The 23,918-nt window shown below is 50.5% G+C and overlaps 1 long non-coding RNA gene across 1 annotated transcript in view; it reads left to right on the top strand.

Moving 5' to 3' along the window:
• LOC132814119 (uncharacterized) overlaps positions 1–22,607 on the top strand; it is a 28,075-nt gene extending 5,468 nt beyond the window's left edge. The window contains exons 2-3 of the long non-coding RNA XR_009644312.1: positions 9,029–9,244; positions 21,509–22,607. This is a non-coding gene — a long non-coding RNA (uncharacterized LOC132814119). The remainder of the gene's footprint in view (positions 1–9,028; positions 9,245–21,508) is intronic.
• Positions 22,608–23,918: the final 1,311 nt, after the last annotated feature.

The raw sequence follows: 23,918 nt of genomic DNA, 5'->3' as shown, positions 1-23,918 counted from the left end.
TGGGTCCTTACCGTCTGAAGGGGTTTGAACACAGTCTGAGGGGGGAGCTGGGCTGAGCCCTGAAGTGTTGAGGGTGTGAATGTTTTGTGGAGCTACTGTCTGAGGGGCTTTGGGGGTTAAACACAACAAAGTGGTGCTTTCTTAGATATTGAGGGAGCACTTTCTGAGGTACTGAGGGAGCACTTTCTGAGGTACTGAGGGTGCACTGTCTGAGGTATTGAGGCAACACTCTCTGAGGTATTAAGGGAGAAATATCTGAGGTATTGAGGGAGAACTATCTCAGGTATTGAGGGAGCACATCCTGAGGTACTGAGGGAGAACTAAGCAAGGTATTGAGGGAGAACAATCTGAGGTATTGAGCGAGCCCTTTATCAGGTATTGAGGGAGTACTATCTGATGTATTGAGGGAATACTATCTGATGTATTGAGGGAGCACTTTCTGAGGTATTGAGGGAGCACTGTCTGAGGTATTGAGGGAGCACTGTCTGAGGTATTGAGGGAGCACTGTCTGAGGTATTGAGGGAGAACTACGTGGGTATTGAGGGAGCACTTTCTGAGGTATTGCTGGAGAACTATCTGAGATATTGAGGGAGTACTGTCTGAGGTATTAAGGGAATACAATCTGAGGTATTGAGGGAGAACTATCTGAGGTACTGAGTGAGCACTTTCTGAGGTACTGAGGGAGCACTTTCTGAGGTATTGAGGGGGCACTTTCTGAGGTATAGAGGGAGAACTATCTGTGGTACTGAGGGAGCACTATCTTGTGGTACAGAGTGCAGAGGATAGAAAGGAACAGATGCAATTCCCTGATCATTTCCTCAGCGTCCCCGAGGCACTCTGGTGTTGTCATTTGAAATGGAAGCCACTCCCCATTTCAGAAGATTCAGATCATTTTAAACAATCAGTGAAAAATAACAGCAGGATGTGTCTGAAACATGGTCAGTTTGTCCCCCTCACTCTGTCCCCCACTTCTCTATTCCCCCTCTCCATGACCTTCTCTGTGTCCCACTCTCTGTGTCCCACTCTCTGTGTCCCACTCTCTCCTTATCCCCCCTCTCTGAGTCCCCTGCTCTCTGTTCCCCGCTTTCTGTCCCCCGCACCTTGTCACCCTCGCTCTGTCCCCTTCGCTCTGTTCCCCACTCTCTTTGCCCCCTGCTCGCTGTCCCTCTCGCTCTGTACTCCGCTCTCTGTACCTCTTCTATCTCTCCCCCCTCACTCCACTCGCTCTCTCCCCCCACCTCTCTATCCCTCATGTGGTCCCCTCTCTCTGTGCCACCTCCACTCTATCCCAATGCACCCTTTCCCCCGCTCTCTGTACCCCTCGTCTCTACCTCCCTCCTCTCTGTCCCCCGCTCTCTGTCACCCCTCTCTCCCCCTCTCGAGCTGTCCCCATCTCCCTCCCCCTTCTCTCTCTCCCCCACCAGCCCCCCTCTCTCTTCCCCCCATTCGCCCTCTCTCTCTCCCCCTCTCTCTGTCACCCTCACTCTATCCCCCCTCTCTCTATTCCACCTCTCTCTGTGCCCTCTCCCTGACAACCTCTCTCTGTCCACCACTCGCTCTCTGGCCCACTCTCTTGTTCCCCACTCTTTGTTCCCCGCTTTCTGTCCCCCTCGCTCTAACCCCATTGCCCGTCCCCCTCTCTCTTTACCCCCTCTCTCTCCGCCTCTCACTCCCCTCCCTCTCACTCTCCCCACCTCTTTCTCCATCACGCTGTTCCCCTCTCTCTGTCCCCCTCTCTCTGTCCTCCTCACATGTCCCCCCTCTCTGTCCCCGCCTCTCTGTCCCCCCCCTGTCCCCCTCTCTCTGTTTCCCTCTCTCTGACCCTACACACCGATTCCCCCACTATCCCCTCTCTCTGTCGCCCCTTTCTGACCCCCCTCTCTGACCTGCTGTGTCCCCTCTCTCCTTACCACCTCTCTCTGTCCCCCGTGTCTCTGTACCCCCTCTATATTCCCCCCCCTGTGTTCTCCACTCTCTGTTTTCCATCCGTCTTAACCACTCTCTGACACCTCCCTCTGTTCACCCCCCACCCCGCTCTGCCCCCGTCCCTCTCATTCTGTCCGGCCCTCTATGTCCACCCTCTCTCTATTCACCCTGACCCTTCTCTTTTCCCCCCCTGTCCCCTTCTCACTGTGCCCCCTTCTCTGTCCCCACCTCTATATCTGCCCTCTCTCTTTCTGTGCCCATCTCTCTATCCCCCCCCCGTCCCCTCCTCTCGGTCCCCCTCTCTCTGTAGCCCCTCTCTGTCCACCATCTCTCCCTGTCCCCCCCTCGCTGTCCCCCCCTCGCTGTCCCCCCCTCGCTGTCCCCCCCTCGCTGTCCCCCCCTCGCTGTCCCCCCTCGCTGTCCCCCCTCGCTGTCCCCCCTCTCGCTGTCCCCCCTCTCGCTGTCCCCCCTCTCGCTGTCCCCCCTCTCGCTGTCCCCCTCTCTCTCTCTGTCCCCCTCTCTCTCTGTCCCCCTCTCTCTCTGTCCCCCCTCTCTCTGTCCCCCTCTCTCTCTCTGTCCCCCTCTCTCTGTCCCTCTCTCTGTACCCCGCCTTTGTCCACCCTCTCTCCCTATTCCCCATCTCTCTGTCTCCCTCTCTGTTCCCCCTCTCTGTGCCTCCTTTCTATCTCCCACTCTCTCTGTCCCCCTTTTACTGTCCCCCTCTCTCTGTCCTCTTCTCTCTGTCCCCCCTCTCTCTGTCCCCCTCTCTCTGTCCCCCCTCTCTCTGTCCCACCCTCTCTGTCCACCCCCTCTCTGTTCCCCCTCTCTGTCCGTCCTCACTCTGTCCCCCCTCACTGTCCCCTTTTCTCTGTCCCCTCGTCTGCCCTCTCTCTCTCTCTGTGCCCCCTCGCTCTGTCTCTCTGATCTCTGCCCCCTCATCTCTGCCCCACTTCCTCTCTGTTCCCCCTCTCTCTATGCCCTCTCTCTGTCCCCCCTCTCTGACCCCCCTCTCTCCTTACCACCTCTCTCTGTCGCCCGTATCTCTGTACCCTCTCTATGTCCCACCCTGTGTCCCCCTCTCTCTGTTTTCCATCTCTCTTAACCACTCTGTCTCCCAGTCTCTGTCTCCCAGTCTCTGTCTCCCACTCTCTGTCCCCTCTCTCCGCGCCCCCCCGCCCGCGCTCTCTGTCCCCCTATCCCTGTACCCCCTCTCTCTGTACCCCCCTCTCTGTTCCCCCTCTCCCCGTTCCCCCCTCTTTCCTTAACACCTCTCTCTGATTCCCCTCTCTCTGTCCCTCCTCTCTGATGGCCCTCTCTCTCTGTCCGCGCTCTCTCTCTCTGTTCCCCTCTCTCTGCTCCCCCCTCTTTCTGTCCACCCCTCTCACTTTCCACCTCTCTCTGCCTCCTCCCTCTGTCACCACCACTCTCTGTCCCCCTCTCTGTACCCCCCGTTTCCCCCTCTGTCTCCCACTCTCTGCCCCCCTCTCTCGCTGTCCCCCTCTCTCTGTCCCCCGCTGTCTCTCGCCCCTTTCTCTGTCCCCCTCTTTCAGCCCCTGGGTACCCCAATTTCTGTCCACCCCTCGCTTCGTTCCCCCCTCTCTGTCCCCCCTCTCCATCCCACCTCTCAGACCGCCCTCTCTCCTTACCACCTCTCACTGTCCCCACTCTCTGTCCCCTACTCTCTCCCCCACTCTCTGTCACCCCTCTCTCGCTGTCACTCTCTCTCTGCCCCGGGTCCTCCACTTTCTGTCCACCCCTAGCTCCATTCTCTCCTCCATCCCCCCTCTCTATCCCCCCTCTCTGACCCCACTCTCTCCTTACCACCTCTCTCTGTCCCCCGTGACTCTGTACGCCCTCTATTTCCCCCCGTGTCCTTCGCTCTGTTTTCCATCTCTCTTAACCACTCTCTGTCCCCCACTCTCTGCCCCCGGGTCCTCCACTTTCTGTCCACCCCTCGCTCCATTCCCACCCTCTCTGTCCCCCCTCTCTGTCCCCCCTCTCTGTCCCCCCTCTCTGTCTCCCCTCTCTGTCTCCCCTCTCTGTCTCCCCTCTCTGTCTCCCCTCTCTGTCTCCCCTCTCTATCCCCCCTCTCTATCCCCCCTCTCTATCCCCTCTCTCTATCCCCTCTCTCTATCCCCTCTCTCTATCCCCCCTCTCTATTCCCCCCTCTCTATTCCCCCCTCTCTATCCCCTCTCTCTATCCCCTCTCTCTATCCCCTCTCTCTATCCCCCCTCTCTATCCCCTCTCTCTGACCCCCCTCTCTCCTTACCACCTCTCCCTGTCCCCCATGTCTCTGTACCCCCTCTATTTCCCCCCGTGTCCCCCGCTCTGTTTTCCATCTCTCTTAACCACTCTGTGTCCCCCACTCTCTGTCCCCCACTCTCTGTCCCCCACTCTCTGTCCCCACACTCTGCCACCCCCTACCTGATCCCCTCTCTCTGTGCTCCTAACTCTGCCCCCCTCTCTGCACCACCTCTCTCTGTCCCCGCTCTCTCTCTCTATCCCCCTATCTCTTCCCCCCACTCTGTCCCCTCTCTCTCTCTCTGTCCCCCTATTTCGGTCCCCTGTCTCGCTGTCCCCTGTCTCGCTGTCCCCTGTCTCGCTGTCCCCTACTCCGATCCCCTCTCTCTGTCCCCACCTCTCTCTGTCCCCACCTCTCTCTGTCCCCCTCATTGCCCCACCTCTCTCTGTCCCCCTCTCTCTGTCCCCCTCCCTCTGTCCCCCTCCCTCTGTCCCCCTCCCTCTGTCCCCCTCCCTCTGTCCCCCCTCTCTCTGTCCCCCCTCTCTCTGTCCCCCCTCTCTCTGTCCCCCCTCTCTCTGTCCCCCCCTCTCTCTGTCCCCCCTCTCTCTGTTCCCCCCTCTCTCTGTTCCCCCTTCTGACCCCCTTCTCTCTGTCCCCCCTCTCTGTTCCCCCTCTGTGACCCTCACTCTGTACCCCCCTCTCTCCCACAGCTCTCTGTCGTCCACTCTGTCCCCACGTCTCTGTCCCCACGTCTCTGTCCCCCTAAGTCTGTCCTCCTCTCCTGTCACCCCCCTCTGTCCAGCCTCTCTCTGCCCCTCACTCTGTCCCACCCTCGCTCTGTCCACCCTCTCTCTGTCCCCCCGTCTGTCCCCCTTCTCTCTGTCCCCCTTCTCTCTGTCCCCCTTCTCTCTGTCCCCGCTCTCTCTGTCCCCGCTCTCTCTGTCACACCTCTCTCTGTCCCACCTCTCTCTGTCCCACCTCTGTCTGCCACCCCTCGCTCTGTCCCCCTCCCTCTGTCGCTCTCTGTCTGTCCCCCCACTCTCTGTCCCCCTCACTCTGTCCCCCACTCTCACTTTCCCCCACATCTCTGTCCCCACCTCTGTCCCCACGTCTCTCTGTTCCCCTCAGTCTGTCCTCCTTTCTCTGTCACCGCCCTCTCTGTATCCCTTCTCTCTTCCTCCTCTCTCTGTCCCACCCTTGCTCTGTCCACCCTCCCTGCCCCCCTGTCTTCTGTCTCCCCTCGCTCTTCCCCCCCCCTGTCTCCCCTCTCTCTGTCCCCCTCTCTTAGTCCCCCTCTCCACGTCTCCCCTCTCTCTGTCCCCTTTTCTCTGTTACTCTCACTCTATCCCCTTCTCTCTATCCCCTTCTCTCTATCCCCTTCTTTCTGTCCCCTCTCTCTGTCTCCCTTCTCTGTCCCCTTCTCTGTGTCCCCCTCTCTCTGTGTCCCCCCTCTCTCTGTGTCCCCCCTCTCTCTGTGTCCCCCCTCTCTCTGTGTCCCCCCCTCTCTGTGTCCCTCACTCTGTCCCCCAGCTCTCTGTCCCCCACTCTGTCCACACGTCTCTGTTCCCCTAAGTCTGTCCTCCTCTCTCTGTCCGCCCTCTCTCTGTCCGCCCTCGCCTCTCTCTCGCACTCTCCATCCATCTTGCCTTCCCCTCCCTCTACCCCTCTCTCACCCTCCCCCTCTCTTGCCCCCCTCACTCGCGCTCCCCCTCTCTCGCCCTATCCTCTCTCGCTCTCCCTTTCTCTTGTTCTCCCCTCCCTCCCTTCCCTGTCTCGCCCTCTCCCTTCCTCTCGGCCTCCCCTCCCTCCTTCCCCTCTCTGACGGTCCCCTCCCCTTCCTCTCGGCCTCCCCTCCCTCCTTCCGCTCTCTGACGGTCCCCTCCCCTTCCTCTCGGCCTCCCCTCCCTCCTTCCCCTCTCTGACGGTCCCCTCCCCTTCCTCTCGGCCTCCCCTCCCTCCTTCCCCTCTCTGACGGTCCCCTCCCCTTCCTCTCCCCCTCTCTCGCCCTCCCCATCCTCCCTCACCTCCATCCATCTTGCCTCCCCCCTCTCTTGCCCTCCCCTTCATCCCTCTCCACTCTCACCCTCTCCTTCCCTCCCTTCCATCTCACTCCCTCTCCCTCCTTCAAGCCCACCCCGCGCTCGCCCTCCCCTCTATCGCCCTCCCCTCCCTTCCTCCCCTCACTTGCCCTCCTCTCTCACCCTCTCCATTCTTCTCGCCCTCCCTTCCCTCCTCTCTGTTGCCCTCCCCTCTCTTGCACTCCATCTCTCGCCCTTAATTCCCTCCCCTCTCTTGCCCTCCTCTCTCTCACCCTCACCCTTCTCTAACCCTCCCCTCCCTCCCTAGCCTGTCGCGCCCTCCCCTCCGTATCTCCCCTGTCTCCCCCTCCCTCCCTCCTTCCCTCTTGCCCTCTCCTTCCCTCTCGCCCTCTCCTTCCCTCTCGCCCTCTCCTTCCTCGCCCTCCCACCTCTCACACTCCCCTCTCTCACCTTCACCCCTCTCTCACCCTCCACTCCCTCTCATACCCTCACCCTCCCTCACCCCCTCCCCTCCCTCCTTCCCCTCTCTCGCCCACCCCCCTCTCACCCTATCCTCTCTCGCCCTCTCCCTTCCTCGCACCCTCCCCTCCCTCCCCTGTCTCTCCCTACTCTCTCTCTCCCTCCCCTCTCTCACCCCTCCCCTCTCTCGCCAACCCCCTTCCCTCTTTCGCCATCGCCCCTCTCACCATCCCTTCTCTCACCCTCCCCCTGTCTCGCACTCCTCTATCTCGCCCTCTCCCTCCCTCTCGCCCTCTCCCTCCCTCATGCCCATCCCCCTCCCTCTCCTCCCTCTCTCGCCCTCCCCTCTTTCACTCACACCCTCACTCTCGCCTTCACCTTCCTCTCCCCTCTCGTGCACTGTGCTCTCTTGCCCTCCCCGTCTCTCGCCCTCCCCCTCTCACACCCTCCCCCTTTTCTCGCCCTCCCCCCCCCCGTCGCACCCTCCCCTCCCTTCCCTCTCGTCTCCCGGTCTCCCCTCTCTCGACATCTCCTCTCTCATCCTCCTCACTCTCGCCTTCCCCCCTCTCTCTCCTCCCTCTCCCACTCTCTCTCCCTCTCGTGCTTCTCTCTCTTGCCCTTCACTCCCTCACTCCTCTGTTTCAACCTCCGTCTCTCAAACTCTCCCCTCTCTCTCTTCGTCCCCTCCCTCCTTCCTATCTCCCGCCCTCTCCCTCCCTTTTCGTCCCCCCTCGCGCTCCCTCTCTCTCCCATCCCCTCTTTCGCCCTCTCCCTCCCTCTTGACATTCCCTCCCCAACCTCCATCCCATCTCTCGCCCTCCCCTATCTCACCCTATCTCTCCCGTGCCCCCTCTCTCTCTTCCCCCTCTCCTTCACTCTCCCTCCACCTTCTCTCACTCTTGACCCTCCTCAATCAGTGTCTCTCTCTCTCTCCCCCACCTTCCTCCTTTTCCCTCTGACTGAATCGCTCTCCCTCCTTCCCTCCCTCCCTCTGTCTCAGACACATTCAGTCTCCCTGTTCCTTCCCTCTCCCTCTGACCCAGAGACTGTGCGGTGTGGGGTTGGTTGGTCGTGAGGCTGCGTGTGTGTGGGGGGGTGAGATGTGGGAGGTAGGAGGAGGGGAAAATGGGGGAGAGATGGAACTGCTGGAGGGAGACAGAGACAGCAGGACAGAGAGAGTGAGGGTGAGGGGATAGGGAAGATGTGGGCAGGTGGAGAAACCGAGGTTGGGGGAATTGTGTGTGAGAGGGGAAACGAGGGAGTGTGAAGAGGAGAGGTGATGAGGGAGAGAGAGAGAATTGAGGAGAAAGTGAAGGGGAGAGGTAATGGGGAGGCCAGGCTGCAGTGGGGGGACAGAGGGAGTTAACCCCAGCTCCTGAGCTCAGGGCGCGGTGCCCTCCCCTTCCCTGAGGACCAGGACTCGGGGCTGAGTCTGTCTCTCTCCAGCTCAGCTTCTCCAACACAAAGACACACAACAACATCGGTCCCTCTGCTGCTCGGCACGCTGTAATCAGCATTTTTATTGGTTACAAATGGAAGTGATGGATACAGTCAGTGGGATGGTGCCTTTTCTCACTGGCCCCTGAGTTGTGAGAAACATTGAAATGTTTCCCTGTAACCCCCCTGTGGGATAAGGAGGGACAAACCAGCGCTCCCCTCAGTCTGTTACCATAGCGACAGGCTGCTCCATCGCTGAAACACTGAACTGAAATGAGAAAATCCCGGATGGTGTGATTAATGAGGGAATTTGATGGATGGATGGATTTGGGTGAAGGGATATTTCAGCACATTCTTCAGCTGCTGCCTGAACTTAGTCTGGGTCACGGCATAAATCGCGGTGTTTGTGCAGCAACTGAGGAGCTGCAGCATGAAGCCCAATTCCCGCACAAACCAATCGAGAAACACAGGGGTATGCACAATAAACCTCATCCGGTTCCATATAGAATACAGCATGAACGTTGACCATAACAGGATGAAATTGGCCGAGATCACAAACAGTAAAATGATGGATTTTTTTCGGTTTCTCATTTCAGTGTCAGACTGAGCGTCCCCATTGGTGTGAGCGCGGAGTCTCCTGCGGGCTCTGCTGGTCACTAAAATGTGTCTGACGGTGAGAACATTGAGCAGCAGAATCAGGAGAAATGGGACACACGGGGTTAGAATGTGGTGGAGGAACTCGATTGTGACCCAGACACTGGACAATTGAACAGCGTCTGTTACATCACAAAACCAGGGGGCGTTCATCAGCCGATACCGAGCCATGAGCATAAAATACCAGGAAATGTTCTTTAAACAGCTCAGCACAGTCACTGCTCCCAGAACCACAGCCGCCGTTTTCTCACTGCAATATTTACTTTTCAGCTTCTGGCAACAAATGGCCACAAACCGATCAAAGGTGAAAGTGACGGTGAACCAGACAGAGCAGTCAGTGGCTGCATAAAGCAGGGCGGCGTGGATATTACACACGGGGACAGAGTACCTCAGGAAATAAAACTGTTCCCGATAAACAATGGGAATGTGTCTCAGGATCAGGTCGAGGATAATGACCAGGAGATCCGCCGCTGCCATGGCCCCCAGGTAACGTCTGACACATGGAGACAATCCACAATCTTTATAAAGCAGGACGTAGATGGTCACTACGTTAACTGTGAGGAAGGAAAACAAACCCATTATCCATCAGCCTGGAGGCAAAGGGACCCGTTTGATCGGGGACCCAGTGAGATTTTCAAATGTGTCCCTGTATTCAGGGATTTATTAAAATAATTGGACCTGGAATAACAAATGGGAAGGTCGGAATTACTGACAAAAATGTGACAGAAACCACAAGAAACCCTCCCTCCCCAAACACACAGAGACACATCCATAAGGACAGATGGTTTCTAGAACATTCCGACACACTCGATCACTCGAGAGCAGGCACAGGTCACTCCTTCCCAGTTCCTAATACGGAGGGTGGGAATGTTGCTGTCCTGAAGGATTCTCTCCCAGTTTCCTGAAGACAAACAGAGTTTGGGAATTCCTGTATTTTGGTCTAAATTGTGGTCGATCCTGTGTCGTGAAGAAATGTAAACGCAGGGAAAACGTATTCACCCCTTTAACTGCCTGAGGGGCCTTCGGAACAGTGTCTCCTTCTCCCTGGAACGGGATCTCCTCCCTCGGGATCTTATCGTTTGTTCAATTCACTGACGTCCGGCCGTTCACAAACAAACAACGTCAGGGACAGAACGTTCCGGGGAATGTCAGTTATAGAATGTCAGGGACAGAACGTTCCGGGGAGTGTCGGTTATAGAACGTCAGGGACAGAACGTTCCGGGGAATTTCGGTTATAGAATGTCGGTGACGGAACGTTCCGGGGAATGTCAGTTATAGAATGTCAGGGACAGAACGTTCCGGGGAGTGTCGGTTATAGAATGTCAGGGACAGAACGTTCCGGGGAATGTCAGTTATAGAATGTTGGGGAGAGAACGTTCCGGGGAATGTCAGTTATAGAATGTCGGGGGCAGAACGTTCCGGGGAATGTCAGTTATAGAATGTCGGGGACAGAACGTCCCGTGGAGCTCCTTGACCTGTCTATCACTTTTCACCCCTATTCACCCCACCACCATGATACACTGTGCACAGGTTACATATCTGTCCAGCACCGAGAGCTGTGCAGACCACATCATTGTATTATCTATAAACCTCAACCAGACAGTCTGACCAGCACAGAGACCTGTGCAGTGATCACCCGTGAATTCATATGTAAACCCAGCAGCAGTTACCCTCCCAGCATGTAGGACTCTGTACCCCACCCCAGTGCATTGATCTGTAACCCAGGAGCAGTTACCCTCCCAGCATGTAGGACTGTGTACACCACCCCAGCGCATTGCTCAGTAACACTGTGTTAGATCCCTGCCCAGTGTGGGGAAACTTGCAGCCCATGCTGGAAGTGACAGGACCTCCAGCTCCCACCAATTTACAGCTCCATATCGATATTGTGCCATGTCAAGGGGGTGCTGTGGGTGTGAACATCACTGCCAGAGAGAGATGGCGGGGGAATCAGTTTAAATATCATCACATGGGATGGGTTTGTGGTATAGACATAGAGGAGGAGACTGAGAGATAGTGTCATGGACGGCTGTGTTCTCAGGTTTCAGAATACTGAAATGTAGACACTTCGATAGCATCCGGTTACATGAGCCAGTCTTCCCAGGAAAGACGGGAAAAGGGGACATTGGTGTGAGGTGAAATGATGGAGTTTGGATGAACGTTTGTTCTACAGCTTTGTAATTGGGAGTAGTTACAACAGAATCTCTGACTCACTGGGCAGAGAGATTATCTGTACGTGGCCAAGCTAGATTCCTGGTGCTATCCTATCAAACACAACTCATTGACGACCCACACACCCCACCCCCACCATAGTGTCCCTCTCATTCAGTACCAGCTTGGTTCTCCCACCCATCATGGCTGGAGGGACTCACAGTCGCCCGGGTGCCCCTGGATATTCCATGACCCCTGGCACTGGTGCCGTCTTTAAAAGGCCAATGGGTACACGGCTGACCTTTCTCAGTTAGGAGCTGCCCTGTACAGTTTACCCCGAGCATGAAAGATATGGGGCAATTACACCACGGTTTGTCGACTGGGGCACGGAGGTCCTGGTGGATGGGCTAGTACAGAGGGTGACCATTCTCTTCCCAGAGAGAGCCACACCAGCAGACCCACTGAGCATGGTCTGTGCTCCCCACCCAGCTCAGTGCAGTTTCTGTGATCTGAAGAAATGTCCAGCAATACAGCACATGCATCAAAAACCTTCCCCGCTCTGTCAGGATAAGGGTCACTGTGTTCTCTCTGCTCCCTCACACTCACGGTATATCTGTTATAGCACCGACCCCCGAACAAAGCTCTTGCTCATATACACGCGGCGCTCTCTGTTCCTTCAGCCCCTTTATAATGGCACGGCCTGTTTTAAACTGTCTTTCTTTATCTTTCATATCAAAGTGCATCACCTCATACTGCTCTGCGTTGATCCCTATCTACCAGCGTGTCACTGTCCTGTTAGAGTTCCACACTGTCCTCCATAGACTTTACAATCCTTGCAGGTTTGGTACCATTTAGAAACATTAAGATTGTCACAGTCCCCATGAAACAACTGAAATCCTGTCCCACACACAGGAGTGTGAGCAAGTGAGATACTGATATATTCCCAAGGACAGAGTCAAATAATGACATACTGTCAATGGATCAACAAAAATCCTGACATATACGAGACAGAGTAGATGAAATATTGACAAACCACAGAGCAAGAGAAATCCTGATAGGTTCCACTTATCTATATTCACCAGGGTATAATGGGATGAAGTTGAAAGCGTGTACTGTACCTTTAAGAGAGAGTGAATGCTGCTCTGAACTGAGAGCTTACAAGTACCTGTGATATGAGAGGATGGCAGACCCAGAAACAGTATATTACTACAGAGCTGGAGTCTGGTTATAAGCAGTTAAGAGATAGAGGGTCTTTCAGATCACTTTCAGTGTTAAAAAATACATTGTTGTTTTTATTTAATCAGTGGAATTTGGGAGTTCTCTGTCACTCATATTTTAACAGTTTCGAGGTGAATTGAGCATTTATTTATGTTTAGTTTAAATTACCAGATGAGATCTATGCTGTGCCCTAACAATTGCTGTGTGTGTATCTGTGTGTCTCTGTGTGGGGCAAGTCTGGCTGTCTCTGTGGTGCTTAAAGTGATGCAATGTCACCCTCTGCTGGCCTCCCCACGCCACTGCACCGGCATTGGCAGAGGGTGAAAACCAACAGGAATTCACTCAGAGAGGGGGAGGGAGAGGGCAGCTGCTCACAGCACCATCCAAACTGATGTCTTATCCATGTACTGATCTAAATATCCTTTAAACGTTGTAACTGTCCCTGTTTTCACCACTTGCTCTGCAAGTTCATTCCACACACAAGCCAGCTTCTTCTAAAATAATTACCTCTCATGACTTTTGTAAATCTTCTTTCCTCGCACCTTAAAATATCACTCAGTTTTGAATCCCCAACTCTCGGTAAAAGACATCAGCCCTTCAGCTTATCTGTACCCCTTATCATTTTATAAACCTCTGCAAAGTTTCCCCTCTATATAATATACTCTAGGGAAAAAAAGTCCCAGCCTACCCAGCCTCTCCTTATAGCTCAATCTCTCCATTTGCAGCAACATCCAGGTTAAACTCTTCTGAACCCTCTCCAGGTTAATAATATCAAGGTCAATAATATCAAAGTGAACAGTCAATGTATTTTATAAGGGTAATGGAGACCAAAACTAGAGGACATAGTTGTAAGGTAAGAGGGGAAACATTTAAAAGTGACCTAAGGGGCAGATGTTTCACCCACAGGTTGGTGTGCCTGTTGAATGAGTGGGCAGGATGACCAGACTGGACACAGTATTCCAGAAGAGGTCTCACCAATGTCCTGTACAACCTCAACATGACGTCCCAATTCCGATACTCAAAGGTCTGACCATTGAAGACAAGTGTGTTAAACACCTTCTTAACCACATTACCTATATGAGATGCAAATTTTAAAGAATTATACCTGATGGCCGAGGTCTCTGTTCTACAACACCGCCAAAGGCCCTGCGTTTAATTGTATAAGTCCTGCTCTTGTTGGATTTACCAAACCCAGTATCTCGCATTAGTCCAAACTAAACTCCATCTGCCACCCCTCAGCCAGTGAGTGACATTACCACCTCCTCACCTTCCCCGTTTAATTTTAAAATGTCCCCCCCCCTCTCCAGGAGGCCTGCACACTCCGGCCTTCATTTTCACAAAGACCCTGAGCTTGGTTTGCCTTGTGTGGTTAGAGGGAGGAGGGACAGATTGCAGACACAGTCAGTGGGGAGGAGAGGCTGGAAAGTATCCTTTCATGGCGTGGTATCATTTCATGGTTTGAGACACATGTGAGAGTTGAGTTATACTGATCGGTGTTTTGGGACCAGAAATTATGGTCTTTCTCCGTGTCTGATGTTCAGTAATAAAGATCTACTTGAGACCCTTCATTGGGCAGAATATGTCTGCAGGATTCCTTTCCCTAATATAGTAGACTACAGATAATAGCGATTAAAGATGGTCAGAGTTAATTTCGATCTTGCACTTGTTTAACAAAACAAAGTGTTTTGTGTAGTTCAGTAATGGTAACCTGATTATAATAAATCCACACCGAGCTGAATGCTGTACCTTAAAATGTGACCCAAAATCTGGGTATAGTAGTGTCGTGGGTAGTGTCCCTGTCTCTGAGCCATGACTCTGGGTTTGATTCCAATTCCTGAAATTGTTTGGTAGTGTTCCTAGCTCTGGACCAGAAGGTGTGGATTCATGTCCTGCCTGTTGCAGAGGTATGTCTCAGCATGTCATAACAGACTGATGAACAAACACACGGGAGAATAATGTTACAGCTTTATGGGTATTGCTGAGTGGTGCTCGTGTCCCTACCTCCGGGCACAAAGGTCTAGGTGTAAATCCCACAGAAGTGTCTCCTAATATATCTGAACAAACTGATTAAACTAGTTTTAGAATTGTGACTTGATGGAGAAAGAACAGGTGTCGGTGTTGAATGTCAGCATTTCGGCCCAGGATCATTGAAAGTACAGCCATTCGTGTTGATTGAAGTCACATTTCGCAGCAGTAAAGGTTTATAAAATCAGAATGGTCATGGATAGGGTTTGTAGTCAAGGTTTTTCCCCAGGTTAGGGGCGCTCAAAACTAGAGGATATTGGTGGAAATTGAGAGGGGAAAGGTTTTGAAGAGGCCTAAGGGGCACCTTTTCACACAGAGGGTGGTGTGTATATAGAATGAGCTGCCAGAGGAAGTGGTGGAGGCTGGTACAACTCCATCATGTAAAAGGCATCTGGATGCTGACAGACCTACCAAGATTTTCCAGCAATTTCTGTATTTGTTAAAACATTAATTTTAACACCGGTATCTGTGTTAGCTGTTTGGATACAGAATTGGCTGGCCAACAGAAGACAGCGAGTGGTAGTGGAAGGAAAATATTCTGCCTGGAAGTCTGTGGTGAGTGGTGTTCCACAGGGATCTGTCCTTGGGCCTCTACTGTTTGTAATTTTTATAAATGAGTTGGATGAGGGGATTGAAGGATGGGTCAGCAAGTTTGCAGATGACACGAAGGTTGGAGGTGTCGTTGACAGTATAGAGACCTGTTGTAGGCTGCAGCGGGACATTGACAGGATGCAGAGATGGGCTGAGAGGTGGCAGATGGAGTTCAACCTGGATCAATGCGAGGTGATGCATTTTGGAAGGTCGAATTTGAAAGCTGAGTACAGGATTAAGGATAGGATTCTTGGCAGTGTGAAGGAACAGAGAGATCTTTGTGTGCAGGTACATAGATCTCTTAAAATGGCCACCCAAGTGGACAGGGTTGTTAAGAAAGCATATGGTGTTTTGGCTTTCATTAACAGGAGGATTGAGTTTAAGAGTCGTGAGATCTTGTTGCAGCTCTATAAAACTTTGGTAAGACCGCACTTGAAATACTGCGTCCCGTTCTGGTCACCCTATTATAGGAAAAATGTGGATGCTTTGGGGAGGGTTCAGATGAGGTTTACCAGGTTGCTGCCTGGACTGGAGTGCTTATGTTATGAAGAGAGGTTGACTGAGCTCGAAGTTCTTTCATTGGAGAAAAGGGGGAGAAGAGGGGACCTAACTGAGGTATTCAAGATTATGAGAGGCATAGATAGTGTTGATAGCCAGAGACTATTTCCCTGGGCAGAAATGGCTAACACGAGGGGTCATAGTTTTAAGCTGGTTGGAGGAACGTATAGAGGGGATGTCAGAGGCAGGTTCTTTACACAGAGAGTTGTGAGAGCATGGAATGCATTGCCAGCAGCAGTTGTGGAAGCGAGGCCATTGGGGACATTTAAGAGACTGCTGGACATGCATATGGTCACAGAAATGTAAATGTGCATACATGAGGATCAATGGTCGGCACAACATGGTGGGCTGAAGGGCCTGTTCTGTGCTGGACTGTTCTATGTTCCATGTTCTATGTATTCTGAATACATTAACCATTTTATTTTTTTAATGACACAGGGACATATAAACATATCTTCAAATCGACCGAGACCATTTTCTGCTCAGGGTATGGCTCTGTGTATGACAGCAGCAATGATGCACCGACATGGAACAGGGAATGTGATGGAGACATAGTTTGGACAATGTACAAGGAGACCTCACATGGTCCAGTATTGGGAGAGAATGACATTATTGTGTGATTCAACTCAGGGAGGGAGAAAATGTCATCTGCCCGAGAAGAAACTGCCTGTTGCACTCTCTCTCCTGCATTATTCCTCATCACAGTAACGTGTACGAGCTAAAACAAGACTCTCCTGTTATTGTTACCATTCTTATTTTTATAGAATCCCTGCAGTGTGGAAACAAGCCCTTCGGCCCAACAAGTCCATACTAACCTTTCAAAGACTAACCTTCCCATGCCCTTACAGTTACCCCTGACTAGTGCACCTAAAGTAGAAATCGCTGAACACTATGGACTATTTGACCAACCCACTTGAATTATACAGCTTTGGGCTGTGGGAGGAAACTGGAGCACCCATCAGAAGCTCACGCAGACAAGGGGAGAAGACGCAAATATTGGGACCATAGGGAGTAAGTTTACAGATGACATCAGAAAAGTGGTGTTGCAGATTATCTCAGAGTACAACAAGATCACAAATAGATGGAACAAAGGGGCAAGGTGTGACAGATGAAGTTTAACTTAGATAAATACGAGGTTACGCATTTTGGGTAGGCAAATCAGGGCAGAAATTACACATTTAATTGTAAGGGCCTGGTGAGTGTTGTGAGACAAAGGGAAATAGGGCTGCAGGTACATTGTTCTTGAAAGTGGAGTCGAATGCAGGCAATGCGGTACAGAACACATTTTACAAATTTGCCTTAATCAGTCAGAGCATTGAGTATAGGAGTTGTGGTGGCATGTTGTATCTGTACAGGATGTTGGTGAGACCACTTTAAGAATACTGCGTACATCTTGGTTTTCTGCAGAAAGGATTTACACGGATGTCCCAGGACTGGAGGTTTGAGCTTGAGCGAGAGGTTGATTAGTTTGAGGTGTTTCTCCCTGGAGTGTCAGAGGCTGAAGGGTGACATTTCAGAGGTTTATAAAACCATCAGGGGCATGGATATTCTGAACAGGCATGTTCTGCTCCCCAGGGTAGGGGAGATCAGAACAGGAGAGCATAGGTTGGAGGGGAGAGGGCGAATGATTTAGAAGGGACCTGAAGATAAATGTTTCACACACACAGTGGTGTGTGTACATAAAGTGCTGTCAGAGGAAGTGCTGAAGGCGGTTACAATCGCACATTTAAAAAGTATCCGAAAGAGGAGGGATATTGGCCAAATGCTGGCAAATGGGACTGGATCAGATTTGAAATCTGATCGGAGTGAACAGATTGGACTAACGGGTCTGTTTCCGTTCTGTATGACTCTCTGATTCTGTAAGAGGGATGACGAAAAATTCTGAAAGTACCGTTCAAATCCGAATCCTCTTCACTGGAAGTTTATCGTGCCTCTATGTTCACATTGATTGAAAGTTGCGTTAGTGAAATATTTGACAAAGAACTGAGTAATGGATAATGGGACACAGACAGGAAAGTGCGGCTGAGACCCCAACCTGATCATCCACAATCTTAGTGCCTGGTGGAGAAGGTTCAACGTATCTAATGACTCACTCCTGTCCCTCAATCCCGTGGTCCTGTGCTCCATTCAGACCATTAAGCCTGTTAGGCAGGAGCATTTAGAGACTACTTACTTCTATAACCTGTTGCACAGAAACAGAGGAGATCATTCAGCCCTGCAAGACTGTCCCACACCCGTTGAGGTGATTTGGGAAATGTAATTGTAAAACCCAGGCTGGGGATGAAAGAGGCCCCTCATCTCTCTTTACAGAGCTTCCCCTCTCTGAAACGTGTGCTCCATTTGTTGGTCATGTTGTAGACCCAAATTCATTATGAATACAGCTCCCATACCTCACCCAGAGATGGCTCACAAAATCCTCTGGTCTCCCTGACGGCAACATTCAGTAACAGAACATTCATGAAAATAACACCCACTAACTTTCCAATAACAGAATGTGAGAACATCAGACACAGGGCCAGGTCGTTCACTCCCCAAACCTGCCTTGTCCTCCACTAAGATCATGACTGATCTGCTCTTGGTCTCAAATCCTCTTTCATACCCAATTCTTCATCGCCCTCAACTCTCTGATAGGACACAAGTGGTCAGGTAAAAATGACTGGCCCTGATATCAAGGCTTCTGTTGACTTCTGTTGACATCAAGGAGCTTAACAAATGTGAACTTAATGGGTATCAGAGAAAACTCTCCAGTGTTTGGAATCATGCATTGCACAAAGGAAGATGTTCAACATCTCAGTCCTGGGTCACCTCTGTGGGAGATCCTCAGGGTAGCTTCCTCTTCACAAACTTCTACAGCTGCTTCATCAATGTCTCCCCGCCCCCACCCTCCCCACCATAAGATCAGAAGTGGGGATGGTCACTGAGGATTCCACAATGTTCAGAATAATTTGACACCCCCGTCAGCTCCTGAATTGGACTGTGTCCATGTGCAGCAGGACATGGACTGCATTGAGGCTTGTGCTTTTAAAGAGTCCGTAACATTCATATAAAGGACTGTCTGACACTGCACATTGCCACAGTAAAATAACAGTTCATTCCGCACCTCACACTGGTTTCACAGGAATATGAGGAAGTCGTTCAGCCCATTGACACTATTGGAGAAGAACAGGGACAGCCCATTCAGTGCCTCCAGCCTATTACTCAGGAAGAGAAGGATTCTAGTGTGATGGGCCACACCAGAGCCCCTCGACAATATTTGAAGGCGGTAGCCGAGACTCTAATGTTTTCTTATTTTAAAGAAAATGTAAAGTGTCTGTTCCAGATGCAATGTGACTGGTCAAACAACTCAGTGTGAAGCAAAACACCATTTACTTAAACACGATAGATGAAATAAAACCAAAGAAAGAAGAATTTAGAATAACGTAATTATATTGGACGAGTTAACAGAATAATAGATCTAGGACCTAATACTAATGAACTGTTCCAATACTGGAAAATCACATGAACACAGCCCTTGGCAAAAAGGAATATTCAGACACTGAATGACACAAATATTTCTCCAATTCAGGATTTAAAAACAGCACCAAGAGAAAATTCACAGAGAGTAGCTGCCAGGAGACATTCACTAAAGCTTTCAACTTGGTGGAGACCCCAATGATTTCTGATGTTACTGAGAAACCAAAACCCAGAAATCCTAATCTGCGAGAGCTGACCACACCCATTCCATCTGCAGTAAAATAAACCTAAGGCCTCACTAGTTGTTTACTCAAGTGGTCTTAACTAGCCAGCTTGGTAACGGTCATTCAATCTCTCTCGTAAAAGAAACCAGAACAAAATACCTTCTTAAAACCTACAGCATCATCACACTAGTCAGCACATCGAGCTGTCATACAGGAACCAGGGTTACCCAATCAGGCCCTTGGCCCTGTCCAATTGGACGAGGAAGAAGCCAGTCAGTCCCTTGAGTCACTTATACAGGAACAGGAGGAGGCCATTCCCACCTCAATGCACTTACACAGGGGCAGAATGAGGTAATTGATGCTGATTCCTGATGAACGGCTTATGCCCGAAACGTCAATTCTCCTGCTGTGCTTTTCCAGCAAACCACTGTCTGCTCTGATCTTCAGCATCAACAGTCCTCGCTGACTCCTAACTGATGCTCTAACATGATGAACAAGTGGAGCAGAGGCTGCACAGACAGACTGCTCCACGTTGTTCCTCGTAGCTCCATCTGTCATGATACACACGTGGGACTTTAATGCGGTTTTCTCGCGGTGAGGAGGGAAGCCATATGTCTTGTGTGAAGTCACAAGAAGGCACCTTCCATCTCCGAGAAGCCAGCCTGGTGTTCTCTGTGTAAGGCGGGAGCTGGTGGGAACGGCTACCTGTTTCAGATGGAAGGTATTGTGGCTGCTGTTGGGGATTGTGAGCAACATGGCGTTCAGTACGGGTTCACACGCCGCCTACACAATAACGTGAGGAGAGTTAATTTAGGCATATAAACTATTAGGAAAGTCACGTTAGATTGATAAATGGACTCTCTAAGTTCAAATAATGCTGATCTTCTTCATGTTAATCTTGTCTAGTGCACGTCCTGTTCAGTGTAACCTGTATGCCTTACTCTGTCCAAGTCTATTTCCACCCTATGATCTGTCTGGCCATGCTGACTATGATCTTCCTCCGCTGCTCATAAATAAAGTGATTCCCTGTCCTGAGGTACACGTGACAATAAATCAAACCAACCAATCCTTGATAAAGTATGGAATTTCTCTCCCTGTCAATGTCTCTTTTGGAAGTAACTGATCGCTGCCACTCCTCATGTTTAACGTCACCGTGTCTTCGTCTCTCACAGCTCTACTGATTAAACGCTCAGCTTCTTCACTCTATCCTCGTGATACCATCACCCGTGTCTGTGGTAAGGAGATCATTCCTTACAAAGGAGATCAAATCCGTAGAGTGTGTCCCAACAAGGCCCTAAAACAGCAGGAAGATGGCATTACTTATGTACTCGAATTATCTTACAATGAAGGACAGCACACCATTGACTGCACCCATTACTTACACAGGATTTGATTCGAAGCAGTCAGCAGAGACTCGTGAGTGGGAGATCATGCTTCCCAAATTTGTTAGAGTTCGTTGATGAAGTGACCAAGCAGGTTGATGAGGGCCGCGCGGTAACCATAGTCTCTATGGATAACAGTAAGGCCTTTGATAAGGTTCCACATGGCAGACTGCTCTGGAGAATTACATCATGTGGAATGCTGGGGAACTGGCCAATTGGATGCATAGTTGGCTTGATGGTCGGAAGCAGGGGGTTTAGTGGAAGGATACTTGTCAGACTGGAGGCTGGGTCCATAGCTGTCTGTTTTGGTTAATTTGGTTGAGAATGTACAAGGCATGATTAGTAAGTTTGCAGATGACACTACAATAAGTGGGAGCATAATCATTGAGGAAGTTTATCAGAAATTGCAGCAGGACCTTAATCAGTTGGGAAGTGGGCCGAGAAATGGCAAATGGAATTTAATAAAGAAGTGTGATGTCTTCCATTTTAGAAACTCAACTCAAGGTAGGAGTTGCACTGCGAATGGGAGGGCCTTAAGGGGTGTAGTGGGCAGTGAGACCTTGGTGTTCAGGAGCATGGTTCTCTGAGAGTGGAGTCACATGTAGACAGGGCAGTGAAGAAGGCATCTGGCACACAGACCTTCATCAGGCCGGACATTGAGTATGGAAGTTGGGAATTTATGCTGCAGTTATACAGGACTTTGGTAAGGCCGCACTTGGAGTATTCTGTTCAGGTTTTGTCACTTTGTTATAGGGAGCACATGTCTATCTCCTAAGGAAGTTATTACGGTACCTTGCTGTGGCAACTGACAGGGTACCCTTCATTGTTCAGTACTTCCCAGGAGCTGACAAATTATACCATGTTCTTCGTGACCTCCAACACATTATCAATGAGGATGAGCACCTCGCCAAGACCTTCCCCACACCTCCACTGCTTGCCTTTAAACAACCACCAAACCTCCAACAGATCATTGTTCATAGCAAGCTGCCCAGCTTTCAGGACAGCGCCATACAACCCTGTCACGGTAGGCACTGCAAGACGTGTCAGAATGTGGACATGGGTATTACCATTACATGTGAGGACACCTCCCACCATGTACATGGCAGGTACTCATGTGACTCAGCCAACATTGTCTATCTTATACATTGCAGGCAAGGGCGCCTGGAGGCATGGTACATTGGGGAAACCGAGCAAAGGCTACGACAAAGGATGAATGGGCACCACACCACAATCAACAGACAGAAGTGTTGCCTCCCAGTTGGGACACTTCTGCGGTACTGGACATTCGACCTTGGGTGACCATCCTCCAAGGCAGACTTCAGGACAGTCAACAGCGAAAAATAGCCAAACAGGGCTGATAGCTAAGTTCAGTACCCATAGGGAGGGCCTCAACTGGGCCCTTTGGTTCATCATACTACAGGTGACCACCATTGCACTATATACATACACAGACACAGTTACACACACACACACACACACACTCCTATACACACACATACACACGGACACACATATACACAGACATGCACACAGACACTCATGCACACCCTTACAGACACACACACTCCCATACTCACACATGCATCCTCTCAGAGACTTAGACCACTCTACACTCATGCAGGCACATATACCCTCTCTCTCACAGACACTCGCAAACCCCCACCCCAGACACATACACACTTCCACTCACACATGCACCCCCTCACTGAATTAAGACACTCTGCAATCACGACACACACATGTACACTCTCTCTCACACTTACAACCCCCAAACCAGACAGACGTACACACAGACAGACACAAAGACCCACATGCGCCCATACGTTTTGTGGGGTGAATTTGTACTTGCAGAGTTACATTGTACTTTGCTCAAAAACAGTAAAACTCTGTTATCTGGCTTTTTAGGTTAGAATTGATCTAAAATCATGGCATAGACAGAGAACACAGGGCGCTAACACCTTCGACATATTGTCTAAATAACCCAATTGTTACAGTTAACCTGAGAATGCAACTTAAAAAAAAAGTTTTTTGATTTACACACGGAAGAAGGTAAACTATCATGGTTTTTGAACAGATGAAAGACTCAACAGACAATCAAGGTAATTTTCAATGTGTAGCTTCAGTTACATCATATCGTAATTTTTTTTGCTATAAATGCTGTGCCTTACAATTTTGTCCCCCACAATCACCTGAAGAAGGTGCGGTTCTCTGAAAGCTACTGTGCTTCCAATTAAACCTGTTGGACTATAACATGGTGTTGTGTGATTTTTAACTTTGGACACCCCAGTCCAACACCAGCATTTCCAAATCATGATTACTGTGAAGTGGAATCGTACTAATCGTTCTCCAGCACTCTGGCACCTCCCCAATGGTCAGATTCTAAATAAAATTAATGTTAGAGGTCATCTCGCCACGTTATTCATGCTCTTCGCAAGCATTATTGTGAGATTTTCTCTAGAGTTATGCATGTAGAGTAGAGAAGGACAATGATTTTAAACAATGCTGTGTATTACCCTAGAGAGCTGAGATTGCTCTGAACTGGATGGAAACCTTTCAGCAGCCTGGTAATGTTTTTGCTGCCTCTGTACAGGATCTTAGTGAGATCACATTGGAGTAGTGTGTAAAGAATTTTTCTACTCAATGAAGAAAGTGTATTGTTATATTGGAAGGAGCTCAGAGATAGTTCCCTCAACTGATTCCTGCAAAGAAAGTGTCTTAGGATGGAGAGTTATCAGGAAAGTGGAACCGAGGCCTCGATAACATCAGCCATGATTGTATTCAATGGCGGAGCTGGTTCGAGGGGTTGGATTCCTGACTGATGCTCCTCGTCCACACTCAGCCTTTCGACCGTAATACACAGTATAGAGGGAAGACTGTCTATCAAACAGGAAGCAGGCTCTCCGGATAAATCAGTCTTAATCAGTTTGTCAGAACGTCACCAGTGGAGTCACACAGTGACCAGTGCGGGGACCTCAACTATTTACAATCTACATCAATGATCAGGAGGTTGGAACAGATATCCAGATACTGAGTTTGGTGATGTCGCTTGGATAAGCAAGAGATTAAATTATCAAGAGAGGGTGGAGTGTCTGCGAATAGATACAGAAAGTTAAAGACAATGGATAATAATCTGGCAGGTGCAATACAACATAATATAACCTGTAATTTCATTTACAGGAATAATGGAAGGCAGTATGTTACTGAAATGGAGAGGGATTACAGGACTTCATGATACTGTGTACTGGGGGGTTCACTCAGACCCGTTCAGACATGGAAGGTTTTTCTCCATCCCTGATGGTCTGCTCATTGACAATCCGAGTGACCCCATTGCTCTCTGTACACATGGAATACTTTTGATGTGGTTGGTTGGTGTTGGGGATGGGGTTTTGAAACGTGTAGTAAGGGGATGGCCTTTATCCAAGATACAATTATTCCTTTCTATATGGAGACCCGTAGACGATGGGAATGGCTGCCTGCTTCTGAATGAAGGAACTATGGCTGCTTTCAGGACAGGGGTATTCACCAACATAATATACTGTACATGGACAACCTGTAACATTA

Source organism: Hemiscyllium ocellatum, unplaced genomic scaffold, assembly GCF_020745735.1.
Source record: "Hemiscyllium ocellatum isolate sHemOce1 unplaced genomic scaffold, sHemOce1.pat.X.cur. scaffold_686_pat_ctg1, whole genome shotgun sequence".
Classification (NCBI taxonomy): domain Eukaryota; kingdom Metazoa; phylum Chordata; class Chondrichthyes; order Orectolobiformes; family Hemiscylliidae; genus Hemiscyllium; species Hemiscyllium ocellatum.
The sequence above is the reverse complement of the archived record's forward strand: the minus strand, read 5'-3'. Positions and strand labels throughout refer to the sequence as shown.